This window comes from Rhinichthys klamathensis, unplaced genomic scaffold, assembly GCF_029890125.1.
Source record: "Rhinichthys klamathensis goyatoka isolate OS25496 unplaced genomic scaffold, OSU_Roscu_1.1 h1tg000027l_1, whole genome shotgun sequence".
Taxonomy (NCBI): Eukaryota; Metazoa; Chordata; class Actinopteri; order Cypriniformes; family Leuciscidae; genus Rhinichthys; species Rhinichthys klamathensis.
The window spans coordinates 2,022,106-2,028,204 of record NW_026606577.1 but is presented as its reverse complement, the minus strand read 5'-3'; positions in this window follow the sequence as shown (position 1 = coordinate 2,028,204).

Genomic DNA, 6,099 nt, shown 5'->3' with positions numbered 1-6,099 from the left:
TATTTTAAAAGAAGTTTAAAGTAAAAAAGTACCAATTAATGGCATTGTGTCAGAACACAGCAAACATGAAGAAGTGCTTTTACATTTTTTTCAAACTTTAAAGTAGGATTACCCTTTGAAAAGTGTAATACAAATCGTATAAAGTATTTGATTTTGGGGGGACCGTTGTGTCATTAAACTTAATCTTTGGTTTTAAGGGGAATTAAATACATTTTAAAAAGTATTTTTATAGCTCAATGGCTTTATTCATAAATATGACTTCATTGGTGTAAAATTAGCTCTGCCAATGTTCTGACGGGTAAGTCCATGGAGGCCTCCATGTCGTTCCGCCATCTTGAAAAACTATAATAGCGGAGAGGGACAAAAAAGCACTAGGCTACCTCAACGCGTTTCTACAACACGTTTTCATTCAGAGCCGGCTGACTGAAACCATCTGAAACGGACACAAGAAGGTCAGTGAGAGGCGCTTGTCACTACCCCTGCAAATTTGAAAGATTGCACGGCACTTCATAATGCAATCCCCGTAGCCATGATAAAACTTTAAAAATTAATTTAAAGTGAAACGTGCCCGGCAAATTCAAAACGAGGGTAAATACCGGGATAGCTTTTCCCAGGTGGATAGAGCTAATGAAGGAGAAAGACTTTGAAAGGGACACTGAAGTCCTGCTTTCTCGTCAACAGTTAAGTCAGTGTTATGGTCTAAATTACAAGCTTTTTCATTCCGTGGTTGTGTAATTCATTATATAGGCAACATAACGGTAGAATGTGTATAGTTAAACTCGATGAAGTGCAATTGGACGACATGTCGTAGCTTCTTGGCACGTATAGGTTACCGTAGTTGCAACATGCATTTGAAAAAGCGAAGCGCTAGAGAGCACTATGCGTTTGAATGCAAAATACAATTCCACCGCTAGATGGGGGAATTCCTACACAGCGTACCTTTTAAGGACTAAGCTATAGGGTATTTAACAAAAAGCCTACAAAAATGGAGGAGGTTAAAGGGGCATGTTTCCTGCTATAGTATCATCAGCTCTCCCCAAAGTCTGTTCATGTGGCCTGTCGCATCAACAAATGCTAACATTTTAAACTTCTACATATATTTTGAGTAGATAACCGATAGTATATTCTCAGTGAAGGGTTTCACCCTGTGTGCTTCCACAATGAATAAGGATAGTTTGAGAGATGCAAGAAAAGTAAAAATGATATATCTTATACGTACAATAGGTCATAGCTACCGCAGAAAAAGTAAGATCATGCTTTGAATTAAGACGAGTAAAATTAAATATTCGCTCAAGACAAACTTATGCTGCGTCATGGAGCACAGAGGCACATCGCGTCTCTGAAAATGTGTGGTGATTTTCTAAATGATACACCTTAATCTAAATAAGAGCAATGTAGAGTCCTGGGATTTCTTTTAAAACAAAAACATTGTGACAAACTTTGACAACATGTTTAAACATGTACAAAAAAAAAACTATTTGAAATGAGATCTAAGACTCCAAAGCACAGTTCTTGATTTATAACATTTTTGATTTTATTTTTGAACAAACGATGTTTAGTAAAAATAATACCTTAGGTTAAATTTATGCAAATCATTTATATCATACAGAAGTAGAGAAGTTGAATATCTTGTAAGATAAATAGAAGATACGGTTTTAATAAAACTTTAAAGATTTGATTTAAACAGTCTTTTAATTTTAAAAGATCTAATTTAAACTTTTAAGATTATGCTTTTAAACGAGTTTAATATGAATAAACCTCTGAAAAGCAGACTAGCATTGCATATGCTGGGGCATTGTGACCCCAGAGGCTCATCTGGACTGTCACTCCTCTCGTCTCTGTGAGGGTGTGAAGCTTCATCTCACCCTGTAGTTTATCCCTGAAGGATCTGGGTGGGTTTTTGTTTATGACATCTAAAACTAATTGTTAGTTTCTACTACTTCTTCAGTTCTATGAAAATGTAAGGAGTTTTTATATTTTATATTTATATATATAATTTTTATATAGGCTATATTAATTTAGCTAAAACTAAGGTTAAATAGTTTGAATAAATTTGTCATTATACATTGAGTTATATACTTTATTTGATTTTATGGAACCAACTTAGTGCAAAACAGTATGTAAAAAACAATGTAAAAATGCAGTTTTCTGTGATGGTCGTGTTTAGGTGTACGGGGTAGAATATACTGTTACAGTTCAAAAATCATTATGGCTATATTAATAACAATTATACTTTAGGTCGCCATTAAACAAAATCATTACAGTAATCTTGTAAAAGATACGAATGTATTAAAACTATAAAGATTTAATTTAAACAATCTTTTCATTTTTAAAAGATCATATTTAAACTTTTACGATTATGCTTTAAAATAAATTTAGTACGAACAAAACTTTGGCTCTGGAAAGGCGTTAGCAGACTAACATTACATGATGCACAGAGGCTCATCTGCTCTGTCACCCTATATCCTGAAGCTAACATTATTGTAAAGTAACGTATTTCTCTGAAGATGTGCTGGTGATCGGAAGGAGCTTATAAGCAGGCTATCAATGGGGCTCGGCCTGAGGCATCACAGATTCTAAAAGCCTTCATTGTAGCTCTCTCACTATAGCCATATGTGGGGGTTTTCTCACAGATACTACTTGAGGAATTATTAAACATTTCACACAATGTGTGTGATAAGTTGTGAGAGCCACAAATTTCAAAGTTCTTTACATGCAGCCTGATAAATAAAAAAATATAGTCAAGTTTTCCCCAGAGACCATCGATATAGCATATTTGTTTTTTATGAATTCATTGAATTTAATTAAAATCATATTTTTAAAAAGGTCTATTTCAAACTTTTAATGCTTATACACTATGAAAATAAATTTAGCAAAACATTCACAGTCTCATTCTGATCACTGAACACACCCCTCTGACTGTCAAACGCTGGTGTGAGAAAGAGAGAAATACTCTGGGGTTCTTTTCAACTTTAAATGGTCAATATGGACATCTATGTGAGCTACTTCAACCCTGGTGAAAATGTAAGATGATTTTATTTTTATCTAAATCTAACATAATTGGTACAGTAAATTTGTAAAATATTTATTTTAAATAAACAGAATGCTTTTCAACTTCAGTAATTTAGTAAACTATTTATTTTATATATGACATATTTTAATTTATACACTTTTAAAGGAACAGAATGCTTTTCAACTTCAGTAATTTAGTAAGATTTTAAATGAACAACATGGTTTTTCAGCTTCTGTGTGAGATAAACTTTCAAGGTCCCCAGCAATGTGGAGGGAGGGGAGGAGATTCATCCCGCTGCAACATACGCGTGCACACACACACACACACACACACACACGCACACACACACACACAGACAAACGACTCCCTAACTCCCTACGGTCCAAAAAATATATAATTGGAGATAGTTTTCAGAGAGATCCGGCTCTAGCGCGGGATTTTTCTTCCAACTCTGTAAAACATGTAAGATTATTTTATTTTATCTAAACAGACAGATAAGTGCATGCGGCGCATCCTTTACTGCTCTGACAAAGACACACACACACACACACACACACACACACACATAGAGCACCTCTTTTTGTTTTAAGTCAGTGTGAGATCATTCATACACTGGTTTATAAGCTGTATGTCTTTTTCTTCAACTCTCTAATACATTTTTAACTGTTTGCAATATTTTTGTGGTTCCATTTTATTTAAACTTTTTGTGTGAGGTTTTAGTAAGATTTTATTTTATATTCTTTTACAGAACAGATACACTTTTACAGTTTTTTCTTATCACTTTTACACACACCTGCTATGATAAGCTTAGGCATAGCGAGGGGATGCGCTAAAAAATAACAATCCATCGCTTTGTAACTGTAACAACAAAGTCCAATACATCTCAAGCAAAACTTCAAACGATTAGACAAACTGTCATCATTTTTGACAGAAAGTTTTTAACTGCAAGGGGCGGTGACAAAACAAAACTTCAAACGATTAGACAAACTGTCATCATTTTTGACAGAAAGTTTTTAACTGCAAGGGGCGGAACTAGATCAAACAATTCATCATTTTGACAGAAACTTTTTAACCGCAAGGGGCGGAACTAGATCAAACAAACTTCAAACAATCCATCATTTTGACAGAAGCTTTTTAACTGCAAGGGGCGGAACTAGGTCAAAGGTAACAGGAAGGGGCTGAACTAGGTCAAAGCTCGCCATCCATCATTTTGACAGAAAGTTTAACAGGAAGGGGCGGAACTAGGTCAAAGGTAACAGGAAGGGGCGGAACTAGGTCAAAGGTAACCGGAAGGGGAGGAACCGGAAGGGGCGGGACAAGGGGCGGGACCGGAAGGGGAGGAACCGGAAGGGGCGGGGGAAGATCAAAGGATAGACACGCCTACCTGTCAATCAATCAAATTGACAAGAGGTGCATCGTATTACTACTTACGTCAAACTGATCGTGCCAAAATCGTGTAATCTGAACCAGGCAGTTTAAATCTATTTGAAGAATCTATTTGTTTTAATTCTTTATGTTTTAATTCTGTTTGAGGGTGTATCATTTTCATCCAATTGGTTTTTCAGATGTTTTTAGTATGTTCTTTATTTGTTGTACAGCACTTTGGTTTCAACATCTGTTGTTTTTAAATGTGCTTTATTAATAAACTAAACTAAACATTGGTAAAAACAAAGCCTCATTCTTGAGGTAGCCTAATATTATTCCTCATGTTTTGGAAATTTCAGTTGGTGACGTTGTTGATGATTGCCCTTTGTTTTTGCTGCCATCTCCCATCAGCATCCACAATTGCAGTCTTTGTTGTCAGAATGAGAGGACGCATTCTTCCGGAGGGATGACCTCTCATCCCCCTGCTGGCCCTGGCCCTGGCACCACTGCCCACACTCTCTCTCCATCTCTAATTGTCTTTTCTCTCTCAAAGGCAACTAGCAGGATATCTGACTGATACAATGTGTAAATGGTTGTGTCAAGACAACGAGAGATAGATTCAATATGTAAGTATAACTGGCTTTAATATAACATTTTTAAATGGTGATATGCTTTCTTCTTAAATGCAAAAGTGTGAGATGTATGGGGTTTTAATGTTTTATTGTCACAGTTTTAAAAATTGAGAAGAAATTGTGAAAGAAAACTAAGCTTTTTTTATGCAAGCTTCAGTTGTGCTGAATATATAGATCTCCGGCTTTCTCTTCCAGACAAATTTAGCAACACATCCATATCTCCCTCTGGGACACGCGCACAATAAACAAACCCGAGACAAGTGTGAGGCACTAAGCAGTGCTGCCTTTTTATTGGTTGTTTAAATGTTTGTCTAAACAAGTAAGGAGTGAATCTAGGCCTCTTGCATAAGAAATGGGGACAGACAAAATATTAGGATGCTTATGAAGGATCTTCAGAAATATTGAACCATTGATTATGAAGAAAATGTAAACGAGTTTGGGTTATTTGACAGTGTTTTGGAGAAAATTATGAATGAATCTCATAAAATCATGTCCACAATGAAAAGATTTGTTTGCATTATGCCATTTTTTATGACAAATAAGCACAGTCCTCCACATTCATTTTTTTATGTTTATTTTTCATTTTCCTTTTAAGTTTTACTGTTAAATGCATGCATGCGTTTATAAATACTGATAGATATATTTTTAAATAATTTTATATTAGGTTTTTATATAATATTATGAATATATACAAATATTTATACACTGCCCGGACAAAAAAAAAAGTCCCTGTTTGGATTTAAATAAGCAAATGCTTAAGAGTCTATGACTGGATCATTATTACAGTGATTGTTATGTTTCTAGCATGTTATATGTTAGCCAACAGTTCTTCTAACCCTAATTGATGGAGTGTGTAGCTTTTAATTTCTTAAACAACCATGTATAGCCTGGCGGCGCTCATTATTTTGTGACTTACTGAGACACACAATGGTCTGACCTAAATCTAACACCCAAATTATTGACAGAGAGAGAATGTATGTGCGTGTGTGTGTTTACAACTTGGATGCTCTGCTCCTGACCAGATTTTCATTCATTCATCTTCCTGTTTATGCAAATCTGTGACATTTATTTGTTCTAGTTATGCTCTAA